At 44.6% G+C, this 23,947-nt stretch overlaps 2 long non-coding RNA genes across 3 annotated transcripts in view; one reads left to right on the forward strand and one right to left on the reverse strand.

Annotated features, from left to right (window-relative positions):
- The window catches only part of LOC141102555 (uncharacterized), a 49,171-nt gene extending 40,581 nt beyond the window's left edge, over positions 1-8,590 (forward strand). For both annotated transcript variants that reach the window (XR_012235147.1, XR_012235148.1), the window contains one exon: positions 8,282-8,590. This is a non-coding gene — a long non-coding RNA (uncharacterized lncRNA). The remainder of the gene's footprint in view (positions 1-8,281) is intronic.
- Positions 1-22,866, reverse strand: part of LOC141102567 (uncharacterized) — a 105,422-nt gene extending 82,556 nt beyond the window's left edge. Inside the window, exon 1 of the long non-coding RNA XR_012235156.1 lies at positions 22,577-22,866. This is a non-coding gene — a long non-coding RNA (uncharacterized lncRNA). The remainder of the gene's footprint in view (positions 1-22,576) is intronic.
- Between the last annotated feature and the right edge of the window lie 1,081 nt (positions 22,867-23,947).

Below are 23,947 nucleotides of genomic sequence, written 5' to 3' on the forward strand. Positions count from 1 at the left end.
CAGAGCTCCTAAAACTTCAACCATATAGTCCCAGGCCACTCGATCGAACGCCTTCTCTGCATCCATCGCTAGGAAAAAGCCTTCCCCTTGGTTAGAAGTTAGCCAGTGGTGGAGGTTCAGGGCTTTGATAGTGTTGTCACTAGCCTCTCTGACTGGGACAAAACCTACTTGGTCTAGTCCCACCCGGTTTGGTACATGTTGGAATAGTCGAATTGCTAGGATTTTTGAAAACAGCTTAACGTCCACATTGAGTAAGGAAATTGTACGGTAGGTAGCAATAAAGTTAAAGGAGAGGGACTGTATCAACTTAAGAATTCTCTGATCAGTTTCACTCTATTGTCCGATCCTACAAGATTTGGTTCGCCGGGGGGGGGGGATTATACAGTTTGCTGTAAAAGTGTTGGAATTGAGAGGCTATTTTGTCATTTTTGGAGTGGGTGTTCCCAGAAGTTGTTGTCACATAGTGACAACGTGACATAGTGACTGCGTGACCCTAGCCAAGAGTCTACCTGGTTTGTTGCTGTGTTCATAGAACAACAGTTGTGTCAGTACATATGTTTTGCGTGCTCTTTTAAAGAGTTCTTCCAGTAGTTGACTTTTTTAATGAAATTTCTTCCTGTCCACTAATCAAATAAATTGCTGGTACTTGCTGTCCTTGTAGTCTGATTTAGTCTTGGAACCAATGACAGCTGAAGGTCTCCCAGAATGAGTCATGTTGCTCATGCATAGTATTCCAAATAGTGATTTAGCCCCCCCTACACAGGCAAAGATAACAAATTAAAGAGCAAAACAGAGCATCGAGCCAAGTAATTCATTAAAAGAATAGACACATTCAGCATTCAAATTTTAAAAAATGTGTGTCTTAGCTGAATCAAATGGAAAATTTTTAAATAATGTGGCACTGCTCCTGCAGGAACTGCTGAAATACATGTCCCCTGGGCATCCCACTGATTACCCTGCAGCCAGTTACACGGTATTTCACACAGCCAGGTGCACACACTCTTCCGCTCGTTGTCTCCAATGACCAGTCTAGGGGATTTATTTTTATGGTTTATTTGGAGAACTTGGATAGGAGAAGGGAATTAATAGGATACGCCAAATTAAAGCGGAGTTCCATTTTTTTCTTTTATTAAAAGTCAGCAGCTACAAAAAGTGTAGCTGCTGACTTTTAATAAACAGACACTCACCTGTCCCACGGTCCAGCGATGCGGCCACACGGAGCCTCGCTCCTCTCCCCCTCCTCTCCGCGGCGCCTCCATTGAAACTGTGGGCACCTGGCAATGAAAGCTTGCGGCTTCACGGCCAGGCACGCACTGCGCATGCGCGAGTCGCACTGCACTCTCTGAGTGGGCAGGCAATCTTCTGGGACCTGTGAAGTGTCCCAGAAAATTGCCGAGAGGGAGGGGCCGTCCAGGGGGAGAGGAGGAGTCGCCTAGGCGGCCCATAGTCGGAAGCAGGAATAGGGACAGGAAGTCCCACTCAAAACTAGGCACCCACCCCCCAAAAAAAAAAAATTACATGCCAGGGGGCGAGGAGTGCTTAAAGCTCACACACTCAGCTGACTTCTAGAACCAGATTGAGAGTTCATCAACACACACAGTCTTAAGGATCCCTTCAGGGTCTGTACTAACAGGGACAGGGACAGCTGGTAGCATCCTTCCAACTTCTAAGCAGCACTCTATAACAGTGACACATGACAGATCCATAGACTTTCTCCCTCAGTCACCATGCACAGGAACCCTGGGTTGTAGCTTGCAGGCCCTCAGATCTGCAGTTGGAGACTGCATGGCCTTCCACGCTGGGGAGAGGCAGCCGCCTCCTCCCCACTTTGAACCTCTCTCTTCACAGGTGGGCTGGACTGGAACCCCGAGCCCATGTGCCCCTCAGACTTAAATACAAGCACCCAGCATTCCCTGGGGCACATCCCCTTCTAATTGGCCAGGGCTCTATCTACATCCATGCTCTCATCTGACAGGGTTTCTTCCCACTCTACAATATGCCTTCTTGCTATTGGATCAGTGCAAAACATCAAGACAGCATAAGCCACACACTGAGCACTAATCAATCACTGCTCTCTCTTAAGCAGACAGCACCTTAATTTGCCTGTCTACTTCTCTGTTAAGCAGAAAGGCCAAAAACTATATAAACTTCCTAGCACCTACCTAGGAGGATGCTACAATCAAATTAACATTTTTTAATGCTGGAGAAGCCATACATAGTCCGCTGTGACACAGGCACGGATTGGACCATATAGGGCTGCACACAAAAACAATAATGAATGCATCTTCAAAAGCACAGATATACCACTCTTAGCGATCTTCCATCTTGAACCAGGACAATACTTCATATTTTCTATTCAGTAGGGGATATAAAGCCACACATACTGTACATGTAGCGGTGCCCCCGTGGGGTCGCTGCATGTTTCAACATCCACACATCACCCTGCTTGTCAGACTTCCATTTTAGGCACACTTTCTTTTGCTTCTCAGTGAACAGTCTCTTGCTTGTTTTTGTTGTTTTTTTATTAGGGGATTAAACCTGGATGGGGAAAAGGGACATGGGATGCCCAGATGATGAATACTTCTAAATTAAATCAATGTTGGTGGAGTCTAAATTTAACAGTCTCTTCCTCTGCACATCTCCTCCAGCACACTACTTGAGATCACTTGCTTCACTTCACTGAAGGTTCCTGTCACTGTTAGCACATGGCTAGGCCTCACTCTGAATAAGTCCTAACATTTTCTTGGTAGCCCTTTACAGGCAGGGGTCTGCAGTCCCCTTTGTGGTAGCAAGCGTTTTAGTTGAGAAGAATAGATGTGCTAACTGACACTTGGTGGACTACTGATCCCAGCATGTCCAATGCAAATCCTGACAACCCTCGTGGCTGCAACAATTTGACTCGAAAACAACACCACAGTATCTCCCTCTAGCTCCACATATAAATCCTGGCATGTCTCTCCCAGAGCTTCACACTGTGCTTCTCACTCACCGACCCCAGCATTGATCCCTCCTGAATGACTTTCCTGGCCCTGTTCCCCGCTGTCTTCCTCCTGCTCCTGGTAAAGGACACCTCTCAATGACCGTGTAGAGAGAGGCTCCCTCCCAGCTCCTGAGCTCCAGGTCTGAGGTACACCCCCTCCCCAGAAAGAGGGTCCCTCAAGGGCCACCACAGCCTAACACGCTATCATCTCAGTTCTTCCACCCGACAACTCCTCCCACAGCAGGCTGACCATGGGTACATATAGGAGGCCTGCCCCCTGCCAATCCTAGTTGGGGATTGGTCAGGGCTCCCACATACACCGCATGTCACTCCAGCTCTCTGCTCTGCCTCTTTTCCAGAACCTTATGAAAACCAGAGGAGGCACCCAAGAAATGAAGCACATGTGAGTCACCTGCTGCTACACTAAACCACTCCCCTGCCCCCAGATCAAAAACAAACAGGCATAGCTCACAGCATAGGCCTGCCTAAATTTATCTGCGCTGACAGTACAAAACAAACTCACTACTCTTGCACCTACCTACCTAAGGTAGAGGGTGCCACACACACATTTTTGTTTTATCATGCAAGTTATGATTCATAAAATAACAGGTACCAGTAGGTTTGAGGACAAGCAATAGTTCCAGCAAGGCAAACATCTAACCATCTCTACCATCTAACCTAGGGAAGACCAGATGTCTATGATTTATAGAGGTAGTCCCTGTTTTCACAGGGCTGCCAACATCTACAAAATATCTCTGGTGTAGGCAAGTGTTCAGCTTCAGTATATTCGCCGACCTGAAAGTGGTACGGTGCTATTCCTTCAGGATATCAAGAGACTGTTGAGGACTAATTTGTCCCTAATATGAGCTTGAGGCAGCCATCTTGGGGAGGCCAGCATCTCTTATTGGATGCTGAAATCCCATGAGATTTGGGTAGCCATCTTGACTTAGAAGTATATATATACATATATATATATATATATATATATATATATATATATATATATATATATATATATATATATATATATTCTGGAAACTGAACAGTACTAGCACAGAAATTTGTATTTGGGTAATGTATTGTTCAACTAAGTTTTAATTGCGTCAGGTAACAGCAACCCTAATATGTTCAGCATATACTTCTGCCAAATGTACATAACGTAACATAATATAAGCTTGGAGATCTGAAGTTTACCACCTATATTGAAGAATATTAGGGATATTTGGACAAATATTTGCCTTTTTCTTTATAGGCAGATAACAAATGCAAGAATAATTCTGCATTTTTTTTTATGACTATGTAAAATTGCTTGTGGGAACTCTACTAGGCAGTCTATCTTTTATAGTGCTTGAAGGTCCCTGATTCTTGAGATGGATTTCAGGAGCCTATGAGTGAAAATTTTATTCACCTTATGCCCAACCACTCTCTAAACCACCTCCTTCTTATCCTGATAAACATATAAAAATGTATCCAGACATTTTGCCATAGCAGTACTGCTATCTTATCAGAATAGCATTGCTGGAATAAGGACATACTAAGATCATTACTGTTAGCAGCACCCTGACATTAGCCTTTTTGATTTTATCCAAAACAATGAAAAAAAGCCTTGGCTGGCGTTCGATCACATTAAATTCTTGCACTAACCATTTTAAAATCCCATATGTAATTGAGCACTGATTTGTGCTGATAAGTTTCATTTATGTATCTTGCCAGCAAGTATCATTGCTTGTCAGTAAATGCTTGTATTTTGTTGAATATTACCAATTTTTATTATATTCAATTTTAACTTTTTAGAACTTCTTGTCATTATCTTCTGCCAAACAGGACAGTAATTCTTAATCAAATATACAGTATCATTGCAAACCCTCCAAAAGGTCGGTCAGCTCAGAAACCAGTCTAATAAGTTAATGCGGGCTGAGCTGTGTTGGGCTGCATTGGACTGTGTTGCCCAAGGCAGTGCTTTCAGATCACGTCAATGCTCTGATATCTGCTGAAAAAATAGGACATGTTTCAACAGGCGACAATGATAACATATAAGTAAAAGAAAAAAAAAAGGAAAAATGCACAGCATGGTGTGTTAAAACTGTTTTGCTGCACAGCACAGTTTAAAATACATATCAGCATGTGCACATTATGGTGTGAATGGTTCCTTAGCATTGCAGTGCAAACATTGGCGTAAATTCTTCCCTATATTCTGATCATACAAAATGGCAATCCTGTTGCAATTTCAAACATTTTAACCAGTTTTTGAGAAAAAGACCATCTTGAGGCAATCTACCAATAACCCAGCTGTGTAAATATAATATAAGAAAAATAATGATAATGCTGGTGTTTGGTTGCTTCAATCCATTTTGTGATTTATATCTGGTTTAACCACTTACAGACCGGAAGATTTGCCTGCTTAATGACCAGGCCAGTTTTTGCGATACCGCACTGCATCACTTTAACTGACAATTGCGCGGTCGCGCGACGCTGTACAGAAAACAAAATTGATGTCCTTATTTTCCCACAAATAGAGCTTTATTTTGGTGGTATTTGATCACCTCTGCGTTTTTTTTTTTTTGCGCTATAAACAAAAAATGAGCGTCAATTTTGAAGAAAAATATATATATTTTTTACTTTTTGCTATAATATCCCCCAAATTTGTTTAAAAAAACTAATTTCTTCATCAGTTTAGGCCAATATATATTTTTCTACATATTTTTGGTAAAAAAAAAATCGCAATAAGCGTATATTGATTGGTTTGCACAAAAGTTATAGCGTCTACAAACTATGGGGAGAGCTTTATGGCATTTTCATTGCATTTTTATTATTTTTTTTTTACTAGTAATGGCGGTGATCTGCGATTTTTAGCGGTACTGCAACATTGTGGCGGACAGATCAGACACTTTTGACACATTTTTGGGACCATAGAAATGGTCTATAGGCTATAAAAATGCACTGATTACTGTGTAAATGTCACTGGCAGGGAAGGTTTCTAATTGTATGGGGATAGGACTGACTGGGGGAGGAAACATATCGCTGTTCCTACTTAGTAGGAACAAACGATATGTCTCCTCTCCCCTGACAAACACAAATCCCCATTCTAGCTCTCATTCTCGTAATCGCGGGTGGCCGGCCGCGATCGTGCCCGCCGGCCTCGCACATCAGGTCCGTGCCGCAGTGGCTCTTAAAGGGGATGACTTACCCATACGGCGACTCACAGGCATGTGCCACTTTGCCGATGTATATTGGCGTGAGCCGATCGGCAAGTGGTTAAAGAGCTTGTCATTGATAGACAAGTGGCTGTGTATGGCAAGCATGACCAGGGTAGAGCAGAGCTCAGTTCCATACGTGACCTTTTACCCAAAACTTCACACATCTACAACCTTTCTATAATCCCTAGAAAAAAAACACACTACTAGTAATTGGAGTTAAATGGCCGAATCGGTCTTATTAAACATAACCTTATAACGAACAAAACATAACAAGAAAAATATCATTCCATTTAACAATAGTTGCAGGTCCTTGATGGTACCATATAACTAAAACTTTGTGTATGTGGCCCCAAGTTATGACCCCAGCCGCCAAACACCGGCCTCAGGGACTAACCCAGCTGACCGCAGACATCCACTGGTCTTACCATTACCCGGCCACTATGAATTGAACCGTACCAACTAGAGGACGCCATACCTAAGATGGGTTCCCCCACCGTTTTACCAACAACAACAAAAAAAGAGGGGAGAAAAAAGAAGTCGGACTGTACAGGCCAGTAAGAGGAGCATAGACTCATTTCATAAAAACATTTTTATCACAAACCACTATGCAGGAAATTGCTCTATAAGCATTATTTTTTTATGAAGAAAATGGATGCGGTGGCATCAATGCTTTTTAATGTTTGATAATAAATAATAATAAATTATTATAAAATATGTAAAAATGTTTTTATGAAATTAGTCTATGCTCCTCTTTCTGGCCTGCACAGTCCGACATCTTTTTTCTCCCCCCTTTTTTTGTTGGTATACACTACCGATGATGGCCATGTATGTCACACCTATTACTAGAGTTTTATCAATAACACCAGGTTTAGACTACCGTCAAGGACCCCAAACTGCCAAAGAACCACAAAAGAAGTATAACAGAAAAAAACCTAAAGCACTCCTATCTAGCACTATACTCTTCTGCTAATCCCAATCACCTCATCTACTTGACTAATCAGGTAAGCATCAGTACTGTCATCGCCACTTAATATAGTTAACCCATTCTGCCTGGTTCCCCTTTCACCCAGTCATGTATGCCCTCTGCCTATTTTGTTAGCTCTCAGCTCTGGGCATACCTATACAGATATTTCATCCCTTCTTGGACCAGGTTTTATTCTTAGTAGTCAATTAAGGACAAGTCTGGGTCCAACCTTTGAAGGCTAGAGTAGACTTTAGTTTTGGATAGAGTAGGGAAGGGTTCTACCCCCGTCTCATCCCTAGTCATTTTACATCCTTTTGTAATTTACTGTACTCATACTGGCAGAAGTATAAGCATAACTATAAGCTTATCAGGCCAGGGGACTTGAGGGAATCTGTAAGTCTCAGAAAAGTGAGAGAGCCGTGGGTGTCAGAAGAACCCCGACATCGGAAGTGATCGCGGGACGCCACTGGCAAGAAAGTGCTCACCCCAGTGGCAAAATAGGATATTCATTCATTTGTAGTTTTATATTCTCTCACTGTACATATGAGATCAACCATTATGTCTTTTTTAATTTATTCACACAGCACTTCTGTATTAGTAATTTTACTTCCTAAATTCACAATATCATTATTGGAGAAGTGTTCGCCCCCCCCCAATTAAATTATTGTTGCTAATATGCAATATGCAACACATCAATCATCAGTTACATACTAATTCACATAATGCACAGAAGTAAGTATTATTTTAATTAGTTTATTTTTTTTAATAAGATATGTAGAATATATTAGGAACTTCAATATATTGTACTAATTTATACCCCTCCTTGACATATTAACAATAGCTGGGAGAATTGTTGCTGGTGCTGTGCCTCTTCCTTCCTCTTTGGGGAGGCATAGATTATGGCTTCTTGTAAGCCTTCTGGGCTGGGCTCTTCTCTCCAGAGAGGTACAGATGGCCGTGTGGTCCGCCGGATTATCCAACTGATTTTAGACTATTGGCTCTGAAGCTATTCATTCCAGCTTTCAGTGGTAAATATAGCAATGTTTATGTACATGTAAATGTCAGGGCTAGGCTCGGCCCTTCCTTCTCAAAGCTGTCCGCTCAGCTGTCGGCTAATTGCCAGCTCCTTTGTCTCCACAGTGACTCACATGTTGATGATATCCTGCTCGTCAGTCCTGCCTACTTAAGCCGTCCAGTCCAGATGATCTCTGCCTTCACCTTGGTCACATCTCTAGAGACGCTCTCCTGTGTTCCTGTTAAAGACTTGCATGGCTGACATTCCTTCTGGCTCCAGATCCTGCTTGCTGTTCTACTGCGCTCATCTCTGGCTCCCTGACATTTTGGCTTGTCTGACTATCCGTTCCGGTTCATGAACTCTGGCTATGTTTTGACTACATTTACTCTGTTTATATTTTTTTATTATTATTAAACAAGTGTGATTTAACTGTACTTCTGTCTCAGTCTGATTCATGGTTTCTGACAGTAAATTGGTGCATACTGAAAGATGTTTTTTGAAAATTAAAGTTGAATGTATTTGTTTTAGAGCAAACTATCTCACAAAAAAAGTCCATGACCAAATAGGTCAAAACAGGTCGCTATTTTTGATATAGCAATTATTACCTTTTAATGCTGTATAATGTTTGCAATGCTGCATCCTGGTATATGTACAATGCCTCATGACCAGAGCTCATATTTTAATGTTCAATATGTGACCTTTACTTAATAAAGACTTTTATACATTAAATAATTTGTGATATCTTGCTGCTAAAAAACCCAGTGGGGGAACCTTTCCCATTTACAATAGTTCATAGTTAACCTCTTGCCGACTGCTCCACTGTGTGGTGGCAGGTCCTCTGCGCAGAATCACATACCTGTAAGTGATTCTGCACTTCGGGGTCTGGGCGCGTATGTGCGCTGCCAGCGACCCTCTGTGATTGGACACAGTGGGAGCCAATGAGCGGGTCCGGCGGACTTGATGTTCGCTGCCATCTGGCGATCATTCGGGAGAGAGGAAGAACAGCAGTCTACCTATGTAAACTAGGCAGATCGCCTTTCTGTCAGTAGAGAAGGTAGTGATCTTGTGTTTCTGCTAAGCAGGAACACGGATATCTGCCTTCCGACAGTTCAAGCATCTCCCCCACAGTTAGTAAACACTCCCTAGGCCCACATTTAACTCTTTGATCGCCCCTGATGTTAACCCCTTCCCTGCCAATGTCATTAGTATAGTGACAGTGCATTTTAGCACTGATCACTGTATTAGAGTCACTGGTCCCCAAAAAAGGGTCAAAAGTGTCAAAGTATAGATTTATCCACCACAATATCACAGTCCCGCTATAAGTCGATGGACGCTGTCATAACTAGTAAAAAATTAAATAAATAAAATTTCATAAATATTTCCCATCATTTGTAGACGCTATAACTTTTGCGCAAACCAATCAATATACACTTATTGGGATTTTTTTACCAAAAATATGTAACAGAATACATATTGGCCTAAATTGATGAAGAAATTCGATTTTTTTTTCATTTTTTTATTGGATATGTTTTGAAGCAGAAAGTAAAAAATATTGTTTTTTTCACAATTGTCTGTCTTTTTTTGTTTATAGCGCAAAAAATAAAAACCAAAGAGGTGATCAAATACCACCAAAAGAAAGCTCTATTTGTGGGAAAAAAAGTAGAGAAAATTTTATTTGGGTACAGCGTTGCACGACCGCGCAATTGTCAGTTAGTAACACAGTGTCGTATCACAAAAAATGGCCTGGTCATGAAGGTGGGGTAAACCTCACAGAGCTGAAGTGGTTAACTGGGCTGAAAAATGAACCTTGTCCATCCCATTCATGCAGCTCTTGATGTTTTCATCCATATTGTAATTCAACTATGACCTTCCATGAAAGATGAGGTGCAGCACTTATTGTAAGTGCATCTGCACTTAGTTTTCGATTAATCCCCCTGCAAAATATCTGTTGAGCCTGCTAGTGAAGACCACCTAATGCAGCTTTCAGAAATGTTGTGGCAACGATGCTGCACTGCTCCTGGTTCAGAGCAGAATTGTAGGCTGTGTATGCATGCACTACAAAAGAATGAAAAAATGTTGCAGGGGTGAGGTTATGAGGGTTGTCATTGCTGATTCACAAGCCTCTTATTTGTGAATCAGCACCTAGTCACACCTATTCCTGTCTATGCTTTCTGTATTGATAGCACCGCCTCTGTTGCTGAACCCCCCCCACTGCAAGCTGCAGTGCCTGTGAAGGGAATGAGTGAGACACAAATGAAGCAAGATTTGGCTCAGTCAGAAACAAAAAGATTTTTTTTTTTTTTTTCATCTTGTGAGGCTTGTGCATTACAAACTGCTAAATCTGGGGCTTGTTTTAACTGTCATATGTGAGCCTTTCATTGTATTTTAAGACAAAACAAAAGCATTATGGGTAACTATTTACAATTTTGCCTAATGATGGTGGGTGACTGTCTAACCCCACAAGTACAGTCAGATTAACTACTAGTTACAATTACAGGAAGCTCGACAAATTTAACCCCTTGACGCCGACGTAACACATATATGCGGCCCCACTTCACTGGCCTTTTTTCTGTGGGGCCGCATATATGCAAACCTTCCTTATCTCACCAATTGCCCTGGGCCCTGTACTAATAATCGGGACCTGGAATGCCCAATTCAGGGTCACCTGATCGCTGTGGTAGCCTCTGATTGGCTGTCACAGTGATCAGTCACTGTGAAGCTTGCCCCTGTTTTTCTCTCTCTGTGAATGGAGAGGAAAGATACAATTTATAATAATAAATAAAAGAAAAAATATCTAGATCAAGGTTTGATCTAGGCCAGTGCCAGGGTTAGTGTTTGGGTCAAGTAAGGGTCAAATGTCAAGGTCAGGATCAATGATCAGTATATTTTGGGCAGGATTTTTTTCCTTAATTTTCTTAAATTAACATTAGTGTAAGTTAGTGTCAGTGTGTTTTAGGTAGGACAAAAAAAAAAAAAAGCAAAAGGTGCACTATTTTATCTGGGCTGTACTACGGGTAAAAACAACAACTAACATACACATATGTGGCATCGCTAGAATCATCAGGAGCAGGAGAATTTATTTTGGGTTGTTCTTTGGTGGAAGGTTATGGTAGTAACAAGAAATATACAGCTATATTTAAAGAAATATATATTTTTTATTTTGGGACAGTTTTCCTTTGATAATAAAAAAAAAAAAGTGGGAGATATCCATAACCATTTACAACCAAATGAAAGCCCTGAAAAAAAAACAAGGTATAACCCATCTGGATGCACAAAGTAGTTGTGATGATATGTACAGTTTTACTAACGCATGTCAAACATGCAAAATTGTGCTTAAGCATTAAGATTTGTTTTATCCGTAGGCATGAAGGGGTTAAGAACTGTTATTGTAGGAACCCCTTTCTAAACTAACGGTAAAATCTTCTTTACTTAAAATGTAACTGTTGTCTGCTTGGCAATCTTGCAATCCCTTAAATATTTTCAGTAAAGCTGAACTCCAAGAAACTAAAATCCACAAATGAAATACCTATAGGGGAGATGTTTTACCTGCCAAAGGTATTTTGGTCCATCCAGTTCTGGGAATAACACAGCCCTTCCGGACGATAGAGTCCTGTCTGGCAGGGCAGAATAAGTAGAATTTACAGGACTCCTTCCCACTTTGTGACTGGACAGTGAAAGAAAAAGCAGCAGACTGATGAGCGTATCTTTCTGTTAGTTTGCTCTTTCCTCCCATCTGCATGTTTCTTGTCCGCACATGAGCACTGCAGCACATCTGATTGGCTCCTTGTTTTACTTCTCCCTCCTTCAGCTCTGCTGTACTGGACTGCAAGAGGCTGATACTAGGCCAAATTGAGATTTTTACATGGATAGCAATAATTTGCAGTGTACAGTATGCACATAATGACTTGTGAGAAAGTGCTCTAACAGTATATCTTATTATCTAAATATGGCCTAGTATTACAGCAATACTATATTAAAATCACATGTTTTCTGTATATACAATATCTGTTGACTGTTACAGCAACCAGTGAATTATAGAAATCTGTTGTTTGATATAGACTTCTATGGTTTGATCACTTTTCATCACATTTAAAGCAGGTGACTAGGGATGAGCCGAACACCCCCCGGTTCGGTTCGCACCAGAACCCGCGAACGGACCGAAAGTTCGCACGAACGTTAGAACCCCATTGACGTCTATGGGACTCGAACGTTCGAAATCAAAAGTGCTCATTTTAAAGGCTAATTTGCATGGTATTGTCCTAAAAAGGGTTTGGGGACCCGGGTCCTACCCCAGGGGACATGTATCAATGCAAAAAAAACTTTTAAAAACGGCCGTTTTTTCGGGAGCAGTGATTTTAATGATGCTTAAAGTAAAAAAAAAAAAGTGAAATATTCCTTTAAATATCGTACCTGGGGGGTGTCTATAGTATGCCTGTAAAGTGACGCGTGTTTCCCATGTTTAGAACAGTCCCTGCACCAAATGTCATTTTTAAAGGAAAAAATCTCATTTAAAACTGCTTGCGGGTTTAATGTCATGTCGGGTCATGGCAATATGGATGAAAATCAGTGAGACAAACGGCATGGGTACCCCCCAGTCCATTACCAGGCCCTTTGGGTCTTGTATGGATATTAAGGGGAACCCCGCACCCAAATTAAAATAAGGAAAGGTGTGGGGCCACCAGGCCCTATATACTCTGAACAGCAGTATACAGGCGGTGCAAACAAGACAGGGACTGTAGGTTTGTTGTTAAGTAGAATCTGTTTGTAATTTTGAACATTTTTAACGTGTTTAGCTCCAGCCAAAAAATCTTTTCTAAGCTTTTTGGAAAACATAGGGAAGGGTTATCACCCCTGTGACATTTGTTTTGCTGTCTTTCCTCCTCTTCAGAAGATTTCACCTCACTTTTTTGTCCCAATGAAAAATGTTTTTTGAAAATTTGGGTTTTTTTGTGGAACAAGGATTGGAAAGCATCAGTGGAAAGGAGAAATTGTTTTCCCATATTAACTCTTACAGGAGAGAATTTCCCTTCCTAGGGGTAGATTTCATCTCACTTCCTGTTGTCTCCTTCCGTTTGCAAGTAGGAGTCGTTTGTAAGTTAGATGTTTGAAAGTAGGGTCCTGCCCTATATACTCAGCAGAAATTTGGGCCTTAGGTGTTGCTGTGGCCACAACACTGTAAGCCCTCACAGGGCCCTGCTGTGAAATATTAGATCAAGAATTGTAATTACATGCCCCTGTTGAACAGGAGCTGAAAAATTAGGCCTTAGGCACTGGTGCTGGTGCCACAACACTGCAACCCCTCACAGACACTCTAGTTGGAACGCAGGAACGAGCCCTGCTGCAAATTATTGCTTCAAAAATTGTAATTACACGCCCCTGTTAGACAGGGGCAGAAAAATTGGGCCTTAGGCACTGGTGCTGGTGCCACAACACTGCAACCCCTCACAGACACTCTAGTTGGAACGCAGGAACGAGCCCTGCTGCAAAGTATTGCATCAAAAATTGTAATTACACGCCCCTGTTAGACAGGGGCAGAAAAATTGGGCCTTAGGCACTGGTGCTGGTGCCACAACACTGCAACCCCTCACAGACACTCTAGTTGGAACGCAGGAACGAGCCCTGCTGCAAAGTATTGCATCAAAAATTGTAATTACACGCCCCTGTTAGACAGGGGCAGAAAAATTGGGCCCTAGGCACTGGTGCTGGTGCCACAACACTGCAACCCCTCACAGACACTCTAGTTGGAATGCAGGAACGAGCCCTGCTGCAAAGTATTACATCAAAAATTGTAATTACACGCCCCTGTTAAACAGGGGCTGAAAAATTGTGCCTTAGGCACTGGTGGTGGCGCCCAGAACCAAAAATGTTCTTACAAGCTATCAGCGTGATGATTGAGGAGGAAGAGGATAATTACTCAGGGATAGTCACTCAGCATCAGCATAGGCAGTCTTTGAAGGGATCTGAGATTTCAAAAAAAATTATTCGGTTACATCAGCATCAGGTGCTTGGTAGCTGGTGGTGATCCAAGACTCATTCATTTTTATGAAGGTCAGCCGATCGACCGAGTCGGTGGACAGACGCACCCTGTGATCGGTTACCACGCCTCCAGCAGCACTGAATGTGCGTTCCGAAAGAACGCTGGATGCAGGACAGGCCAGTAGCTCAATTGCATACTGTGCAAGCTCTGGCCAGTGATCCATCCTCAAGACCCAGTAACCCAGAGGATTTTCGGTGGGAAAGGTGTCCAAGTCTGATCTTGCCCCTAGGTATTCCTGCACCATGTAAAACAGACGCTGGCGATGGTTGCTGGAACCGATCATACCTTGGGGCTGCGGACCAAAAAATTGTCTGAACGCATCGGTCAGACGGCCACCTTCTCCACCGCTCCTTCTTTGACTGACCGAAGCCTCAGCAACACGTTGTCCAGAAACAGGAGTTTGTAACCTCCCAGTCTCTGGGAACGCGTTGCACAGACCTTTCTGCAAGGCCTCCCGAAGATGTTTCATCCTCTGCTCCCTCTGCGATGGCAAGATAAGGTCCGCAACCTTACCCTTGTAACGTGGATCAAGGAGGGTTGCCAGCCAGTATTGGTCCTTCTCCTTGATACCACGAATACGAGGATCCTTACGCAGGCTTTGCAGGATCAGGGAGGCCATGCAGCGTAGGTTTGCTGAGGCATTCGGTCCGGAGTCCTCTGGGTCACTAAGAACGACATGGTCCGCAGCCACCTCCTCCCAGCCACGTACAAGTCCATGTGTTTCTTGGGACTGATCCCTTAAAGACTGCTGCTGATGCTGAGTGCCAGGCTCCACCTCCATACTGACACAATCTTCCTCCTCCTCCTCTTCCTCCTCGTCCTCTTCCTGTGTGATCGGCGGGCACGCAGGAACACTGTCTGGATAAAGGGGGCCTTGAGAGCTAAGGAAGTCCTCCTCTTCCTGCCTCTGTTCTGCCTCAAGTGCCCTGTCCATTATTCCACGCAGCGTGTGCTCCAACAGGTGGACAAGGGGGACAGTGTCACTGATGCATGCACTGTCACTGCTCACCATCCTCGTGGCCTCCTCGAATGGTGACAGGACAGTGCATGCATCCCTGATCATGGCCCACTGGCGTGGGGAAAAAAAACCAAGCTCCCCTGACCCTGTCCTGGTGCCATAGTCGCACAGGTACTCATTGATGGCCCTCTGCTGCGTGTGCAGCCGCTGCAGCATGGCCAACGTTGAGTTCCACCTGGTGGGCATGTCACAGATTAGGCGGTTCTTGGGCAGGTTAAACTCCTTTTGGAGGTCCGTCAGCCGAGCACTGGCATTATATGACCGGCGGAAATGCACACAGACTTTCCTGGCCTGCCTCAGGACATCCTGTAAGCCCGGGTACCTGCCCAAGAACCGCTGCACCACCAAGTTAAGGACGTGAGCCAAACAGGGCACATGGGTCATTTGTCCCTGTCGGAGGGCAGAGAGGAGGTTGGTGCCATTGTCGCAAACCACCATTCCTGCCTTAAGTTGGCGTGGCGTCAACCACCTCTGAACCTGCCCCTGCAGAGCTGACAGAACCTCTGCCCCAGTGTGGCTCCTGTCCCCCAAGCACACCAGCTCAAGCACCGCATGGCATCTTTTGGCCTGCGTACTTGCGTAGCCCCTTGAACGCCTACGGAGCACCGCTGGTTCCGAGGAAGAGGCCATGGAGGAAGAAGAAGAGGAGGGGGTGGAGGAGAGAGGTGTGTCACAATCAGCATTTTGGAGGCGTGGTGGCAGAACAACCTCCAACACTACTGCACCTTGTCCTGCATCCTTCCCAGCTGCCAGCAGAGTCACCCAATGCGCCGTGAAACTTAGGTAACGTCCCTGTCCATGCCTGCTGGACCATGAGTCAGCGGTAATATGCACCTTACCGCTGACCGCCCTGTCCAGCGAGGCATGGACATTGCCTTCCACATGCCGGTAGAGAGCCGGAATCGCCTTCCGTGAGAAAAAGTGGCGTTTGGGTACCTGCCACTGAGGAACCGCACATTCCACAAACTCACGGAAGGGGGCAGAGTCTACCAACTGAAAAGGCAGCAGTTGAAGTGCTAGCAATTTTGCCAAGCTAGCATTCAACCGCTGGGCATGTGGATGGCTGGGAGCAAACTTCTTTCGGCGGTGCAGCAGCTGGGGCAGGGAAATTTGCCTGGTACAATCTGACGTCGGTGTACCAAAAGCAGATTGCCCACAAGTACTTGGCTGTGACACACCTAATTCTACACCTTCATTCCTCTCACTGCAGGTCTCAGAGAGGACTGAAGGTCTAGTGGGGTTGGAAATCTCAGCTGATGAGGAGCAAGGAGAGATCCTCTTTGTTCTTTGGTGTGGGTCTTTTAGATACGCTTGCCAACGAACTGCATGGCAGGTCAACATATGTCTGGTCAAGCATGTGGTACCCAAGCGGGAGATATTTTGGCCACGCGAGATACGCTTGAGACATATGTTGCAAATAGCAGCGGTGCGATCTGATGCACTCGTCTCAAAAAAGGCCCACACCAAAGAACTTTTTGAATAACGCGCAGAGACTGCAGCGCCCTGCACATGTGGAGCTTTGGGGTGTGATGCAGTCAATGTGTTGCCCTTAGGCTGGCCCCTGGAGGGCATCCTGCCTCGTTGGTGATGTGCTGCCGCCTCCTCCTCCTCCTCCTCCTCCTCCTCCTCCTCCTCTCTCCTATCAGGCACCCACGTTGAGTCAGTGACCTCATCATCCCCTCCCTCCTCATCACTGGAGCAAACCTGGCAGTATGCTGCAGCAGGGGGAGCATGACTGCCAGATTGCTGTCCTTCTTGGGCACCCCCTCTGTCCGCGCTCATGTTACTGCCTTCATCGAGCTCAGTATCGTCATCAGAGCCTTCCAAACGCTGGGCATCCTCCTGGAGCATGTACCCAACACTGTGGTCAAACAGTTCGAGGGAATCCTCATGAGGACATGGTGGAGCTAGGGAAGGAGTCACTGATGACATTGAGCTGAGGGAAGAGGCCGCTGCTTTGCCAGACAAAGCACCCTGGGCATGGGTGAGAGAGGATGAGGAGGATGAGGACGGCTTGGTCATCCACTCGACCAAGTCTTCCGCATGTTGCGGCTCAACATGGCCAGCTGCCGAAAAAAAGGCCAAGCGTGTCCCATGGCCACGTGCTGATGAGGATGCACCGTCTCCACGACCAGCACTAGACACAGAGCCTGCTTGCCCTCTCTTATTGGCTTGTGACTGTCTGCCTCTCCTTCTTGGCCTTCCAGACATACTAATGGCCTGTAGCTGCACTAAGCTGGGATAGAACACCTGTAATTTTCTTCAAGTAGCTTTATATACTGTAACCAGACAAGCCTGCCTGTCAGTAGGAAGATAACAGGAACGGATCTAGCTGAACACTGTGAGCAGGACGCACTGTACTAAATGTAAATAGTCTAGCTGCCTGACCGTGGTACTAATAGGATCAAATAGAACACCTGTAATTTTCTTCAGGTAGCTTTATATACTGTAACCAGACAAGCCTGCCTGTCAGTAGGAAGATAACAGGAACGGATCTAGCTGTACACTGTGAGCAGGACGCACTGTACTAAATGTAAATAGTCTAGCTGCCTGACCGTGGTACTAATAGGATCAAATAGAACACCTGTAATTTTCTTCAGGTAGCTTTATATACTGTAACCAGACAAGCCTGCCTGTCAGTAGGAAGATAACAGGAACGGATCTAGCTGTACACTGTGAGCAGGACGCACTGTACTAAATGTAAATAGTCTAGCTGCCTGACCGTGGTACTAATAGGATCAAATAGAACACCTGTAATTTTCTTCAGGTAGCTTTATATACTGTAACCAGACAAGCCTGCCTGTCAGTAGGAAGATAACAGGAACGGATCTAGCTGAACACTGTGAGCAGGACGCACTGTACTAAATGTAAATAGTCTAGCTGCCTGACCGTGGTACTAATAGGATCAAATAGAACACCTGTAATTTTCTTCAGGTAGCTTTATATACTGTAACCAGACAAGCCTGCCGGTCAGTAGGAATTTAACAGGAACGGATCTAGCTGAACACTGTGAGCAGGACGCACTGCACTAAATGTAAATAGCAGGAACGGATCTAGCTGAACACTGTGAGCAGGACGCACTGCACTAAATGTAAATAGTCTAGAAGATAACAGGAACGGATCTAGCTGAACACTGTGAGCAGGACGCACTGCATTAAATGTAAATAGTCTAGATAGAAGATAACAGGAACGGATCTAGCTAAACTGAATACAGTGTATATATATATATGCAACACCTGGGATGCATATATATACACAATACACTGTAAGTGCAGCTAACTGACTGACTGTTCTGCCTAATCTATCTAACTCAAATCAAATGACACTGTCTCTCTCTCTCTCTATCTCTCAGCACACCGGAACACACACTACACAGGGCCGCCGTGCAGGCGGCCTTATATAGTGTGGGGTGTGTACTAAATGCCCTGAGCCGTAATTGGCCAAAGCCACCCTGGCTTTGGCCAATTACAGCTCTCTCTACTGACAGCGCTGTGATTGGCCAAGCATGCGGGTCATAGTGCATGCTTGGCCAATCATCAGCCAGCAATGCACTGCGATGCCGCAGTGAATTATGGGCCGTGACGCGCCACACGAATTTAGCGCGAACGGCCCATAACGTTCGCAATTCGGCGAACGATCGAACAGCCGATGTTCGAGTCGAACATGGGTTCGACTCGAACACGAAGCTCATCCCTACAGGTGACCCTCAAGAAATGTATATAGCAAAACTGAATGTGAAATAATTCTCTAAATAAAATGATAAAAGCAAAGTACATGCTTGTGACCATGAAAAATGGTCACATTCCACAGCCTTCCACACAGTGTTTACTTCCCCCAGCCCATAAAAGAAGGTCCGTGCAAACGTATGGGGCTCTATGAAGAGTTTGCAGGGGTCTGTGTGTTATGCTTACAATCCATTGACCATGGTTACAATGCTCTGCAGGCATTAAAGTGGTTCTAAAGCCATAAGGTTTTTTTACCCTAATGCATTCTCTTCATTAAAGTGGTTCTAAAGGCAGAAGTTTTTTTTTTTATCTTCTGTGTGCAGCAGCCCCCCTAATACGTACCTGAGCTCCATCTCGATCCAGTGATCTCGCACTAGAGGCTGTCTGGGACTCTCCTTCCTGATTGGCTGAGACACAGCAGCGGGCGCCAATGAGGAGAGAGAGGGGGCAGGGCTGAGCCATAGCTCTGTGTCTGAATGGATACGCTGCTTACTGTGGGGGGCATTTGGCAGGAGGGAGGGGCCAGGATTGGTGGTGAGGGACCCGAAAAGAAGAGGATCTGGGCTGCTCTGTGCAAAACCACTGTACAGAGCACGTAAGTATAACATGTAACCAAAAAATAAGGAGACTTTAATATCACTTCAAGGTAAAAAACCTTCTGCGTCCAGGTCGTCCCCCCCCCCCCCCCCCAGCCATCCCTTATACTTACCTGATCCGGACCTCGATCTAGCACTATGCATGAGAGTAGAGGCTCTCTCCTTTCTCTCTCTCTTTACAGTGATAGCAGTAGGAGCCGTTGGCGACTTGCTGGAGGAGCACTTGGAAGGCTAGAGGATCCAGGAGGTCCCCCCAGTAGAGAAGGATCGGTCTGCTCTGTGCAAAACCATTGCACAGAGCAGGTAAGTGTAACATGTTTGTTATTTAAAAAAAATAAGGTTTAGAATCACTTTAATGAAAAAATGTAACATGCACATTGTTATTTTAAGAAAGTGGGTGCATGTATTACATTTTTGCAAGCAGTGGACTATGCCAAAGTGTTCTAGCCTAATAAAAGTCAACTTTAGCCCAAACAATGTGCGTATTTATATCTGCGTCCCCTTTGGGGGCATTTAATTTCTTTTCTGCACCTGTAACACCTGTCATCAGGTCAGGTAGTACAACAACAATAAATATCCAACAGAAGTTAGACCTTTCATCTTAGGCCCCTTTCACGCTTGTGTGACTTGTCCTGTGACTTAGGGCTGCAAAGTCCCATGACAAGTCGTACCCCATGATTTCCAATGATTACCGTACATATCTGTGCGACTTCAAGTCGCAGCAACTTCAAAGTACTACTTTGGTCCGACTTTGGTTCGACTTTGATGCAACTTGAGGTCCATAGACCTCAAGATTACACAGGCATTGCTTCAAGTCGCGCGACTTTCAGGTCGTACAAGTGTGAAAGGGGCCACCCTTTCCCTCCCTACCAAAATATTTTTATTGCTCTTTGCCCTGCATCTATTTTTTCAAGTTAAAAAAGCTGTTAGTGTGTTTTGTTTTGTATTCTGTATGTTCAGTTTAAGCAATGTTCATGCACAGTCTAGTAGTTAAACGTCTTTATAAAGTATATATATAAATGAAAAAAACTAAAATGTAATATGTTAGTCCATAGATGTGATGGCTACATAAGTTTTCTTTTTTCATACTAAGAACTTTTTTAGCAGTCCACATAATCCTTGTTTAGCTTATCAAACATGCAACTTCTTAGTCAACTTTTGTCAGCTGAAAAGACAGCATTGTTACATTTACACTTTTTGTGTAAACTACTAATTACATCAATTACCATGTAATGGAGATGAACAAAGGCAGATATGTTTAAAGATCAGCCTGGGTGACAACCATGGTTCTCTCTATGTCAGTGGCGTAACTAAAACCTTCAGGGCCCCGATGCAAGAAATCATAAAGGGTCCCCCTGAACCCTGGACAGCGCTTTTCCTAGGGGGATGTCTGATAAGAGGAGGAGCCGTGAGAGCCGCCGAGGGACCCCAGAAGTCGTTGTTCGGGGCCACTCTGTGCAAAACTAACTGCACAATGAAGGTATGACATGTTTGTTATTTAAAAAATAAAACCTTTACAATCACTTTAAGGAGTTAAAACAGGTAGTCAGGAGGCAACATATTGCCTCTTTACCGGCTGTTAAATGCCTCTGAAAAGTGATCTGAGCATGGATCGCTTTTCAGAGGAAGAGCATTTTGTTGCTGGTACTTTGAACGAGCAAGAAAAAAAAAATCAGTCCTGATTGTACACATATAGGGTGTCAGGATTAAACGTGCATACATAAAATGTGCATACATACATCTAAACAGTGGCGGCTGGTGCTCAAAATTTTTTGGGGGGCGCAAACATTTTTTGAAAAAAAATCATCAAATGCAGCCACTGTGCCCATCAATTGCAGCCACTGTGCCACTTAAATGCTGCCAGTGTGCCATCAAACGCAGCCACTGTGCCAAACGCAGCCACTGTGCCCATCAAACGCAGCCACTGTGCCCATCAAACGCAGCCACTGTGCCCATCAAACGCTGCCAGTGTGCCCATCAAACGCTGCCACTTAAATGCTGTCAGTGTGCCATCAAACGCAGCCACTGTGCCATCAATTGCTGCCACTGTGCCCATCAAATGCTGCCACTGTGCCACTTAAATGCTGCCAGTGTGCCATCAAACGCAGCCATTGTGCCATCAATTGCAGCCAGTGTGCCATCAAACGCAGCCATTGTGCCATCAATTGCAGCCACTGTGCCAAACGCTGCCACTATGCCCATCAAACACTGCCAGTGTGCCCATCAAATGCTGCCAGTTTGCCCATTAAATGCTGCCAGTGTGCCTATCAAATGCTGCCACTGTGCCATCAAACGCTGCCACTGTGTCCATTAAATGCTGCCAGTGTTCCATCAATTGCAGCCACTGTGCCAAACGCTGCCACTATGCCCATCAAACGCAGCCAGTGTGCCCATCAAATGCTGCCCGTGTGCCAATCAAATGCTGCCAGTGTGACCCCCGACCGCTCATCGGCACTTACCCTGTCTTGGTGGGGCAGCGGGTGACTGCGATGACTGGGGTCCTCCATGCGTCTCCTGCTGTCCACATCTCCCGTCCTCTCCTCCTGATAGGCGTCCAATAGCGGCGCCTGTCGTTTCAGCCAATCAGGTGACGAATAGTCATTCGCTTTTCTAACACAGCTGAGTGGCCTGCGAGGTCACCTTTTTTGATGCCTATTAGAGCCTATGGCTCCCCCGCCGCTGTAATTCAGGTTCCCTGCGCCCAAAAATGGTCCGGGCTCCTGAATAGGGGGTGGCAGCGGCGGCCATAGATAGATTCATGCAATGCATTAATCTATCTATTGGTGATAAAGGGGTGGCTGGAGAGAGGGGGGCCCCCGTGCGCCCTTAATGCATGGGCCATCACTGCATCTAAACACACAAACATACACATAGATAAACACACACATAATATACACACACATATACTGTATATACACACACAAACACATATACATATATAAATACACACATAAACACATGCAAACACATACATGAACACACATATAAACACACATAAGAACACACACATACAGAAAGCCTTTTAAAAAACGGCAGTGCTTTACCTCACCTCTTCCTGCCGGGTACTGCACTGTAGGGGGAGACAAAGAGCACAGCACACACTGCTTTCACTTTAGATCAGTGTGACAAGCTCCCCACACAGTGCCAATTACAGTTTGGCCGACGATCGGGGAGATCGATCTCAGCCGCTCCTCCTAAACAGGGGGTCCCTCAAGGGCCCCCTGCAGCTTGGGGCCCAGTCGCCATGGCGACCTCAGCGACCCCTATACTTCCGCCACTGCTCTATGTATACCATGGAGAAGTAAGTGTGGCCATAAAGGGACAGAAAATGTGATATTTGAAGTAGTACCAGGTGAAAATAAAAAAAGCCTGAAAAAAAAAAGAAAACAAATGCAGCCTCCGTAAGACCCGATAAGCTGCAAAATATAATTTTTATGTATTTGGGTTTTGTTACATTTTAACATTTTCTTTGCTCTTATATGGTGGCTCCATTGTAAAATGGCACCCATTTCAGTCCAGCACTTCAATAGATAAAATTGCTTTGTGGAAATGCCTGACGTATAATAATGCAAAGGGGGTTAACCCTCCACTTTCTCTAACCCTCATAGCGCCACCCATAAACATTGTAGTGTTTCCATTATTTACTCTCCCCCCAGACACATTTCATACACAGAGCTGCATCACTGATAATTTGGTATATTCACTTCATGTGCAATTTAACCAATATGCTGCCATGCTGGAGTAAACAAAGATATATTGAATTGTTTTGTGATTTCTCTGCACACCTGAAGATAACACACCTCGCTCATCCAGCTCCTATTGACAGACCTTGAGATATTTTAAAGAATTTATTAGGCCAAGCATTGCCTAAAAGAAGAAAGGATTAGCAAGTGTACTTATATAAACAATCTATAAGATTGCTATAACAGTTTATTAACAGTCCCCATTTTTGTCACATTGGCCAGTGAACAGAAATAAACCCTTTGGCTGGCAAAGTTGGGTCCATCAAGAAAGCAAACAGTTCCCAGCAGACAACAGATTAACTTGTGCAATGTTAGTCTCTTACCCAAGATCTGAGCAAAAGCAGATGAGTTTTTGGTGGCAGCCTGTCACCTCAGGAGAGGGAAAGCTGGGGTGTTGGGGGTGCAGCCTGTCACCTCAGGGGGCGTGCAGCCTGGATCTCACCAGTGCTCAATGAGATCCTGTCCCCGGTGGCTCTCCCCTCACCCCCTTTTCCTTCTTTGTGACCATAGAGAGGGAAAGATGTAGTGGTGCTAGGAGAAGGGGAACAGGTGCCCTCTGGTGGTCAAAGGGTGGCAATGCAGGTTGTGCTGGCTCACTTATCCGCTGCCCAATGCCCACTATGCAGCCCGCTCCCCAACAGGCCATGGAACGGTATAATTTCGCGGTCCGGG

Source organism: Aquarana catesbeiana, linkage group LG01 (assembly GCF_042186555.1).
Source record: "Aquarana catesbeiana isolate 2022-GZ linkage group LG01, ASM4218655v1, whole genome shotgun sequence".
In the NCBI taxonomy this organism is placed as follows: domain Eukaryota; kingdom Metazoa; phylum Chordata; class Amphibia; order Anura; family Ranidae; genus Aquarana; species Aquarana catesbeiana.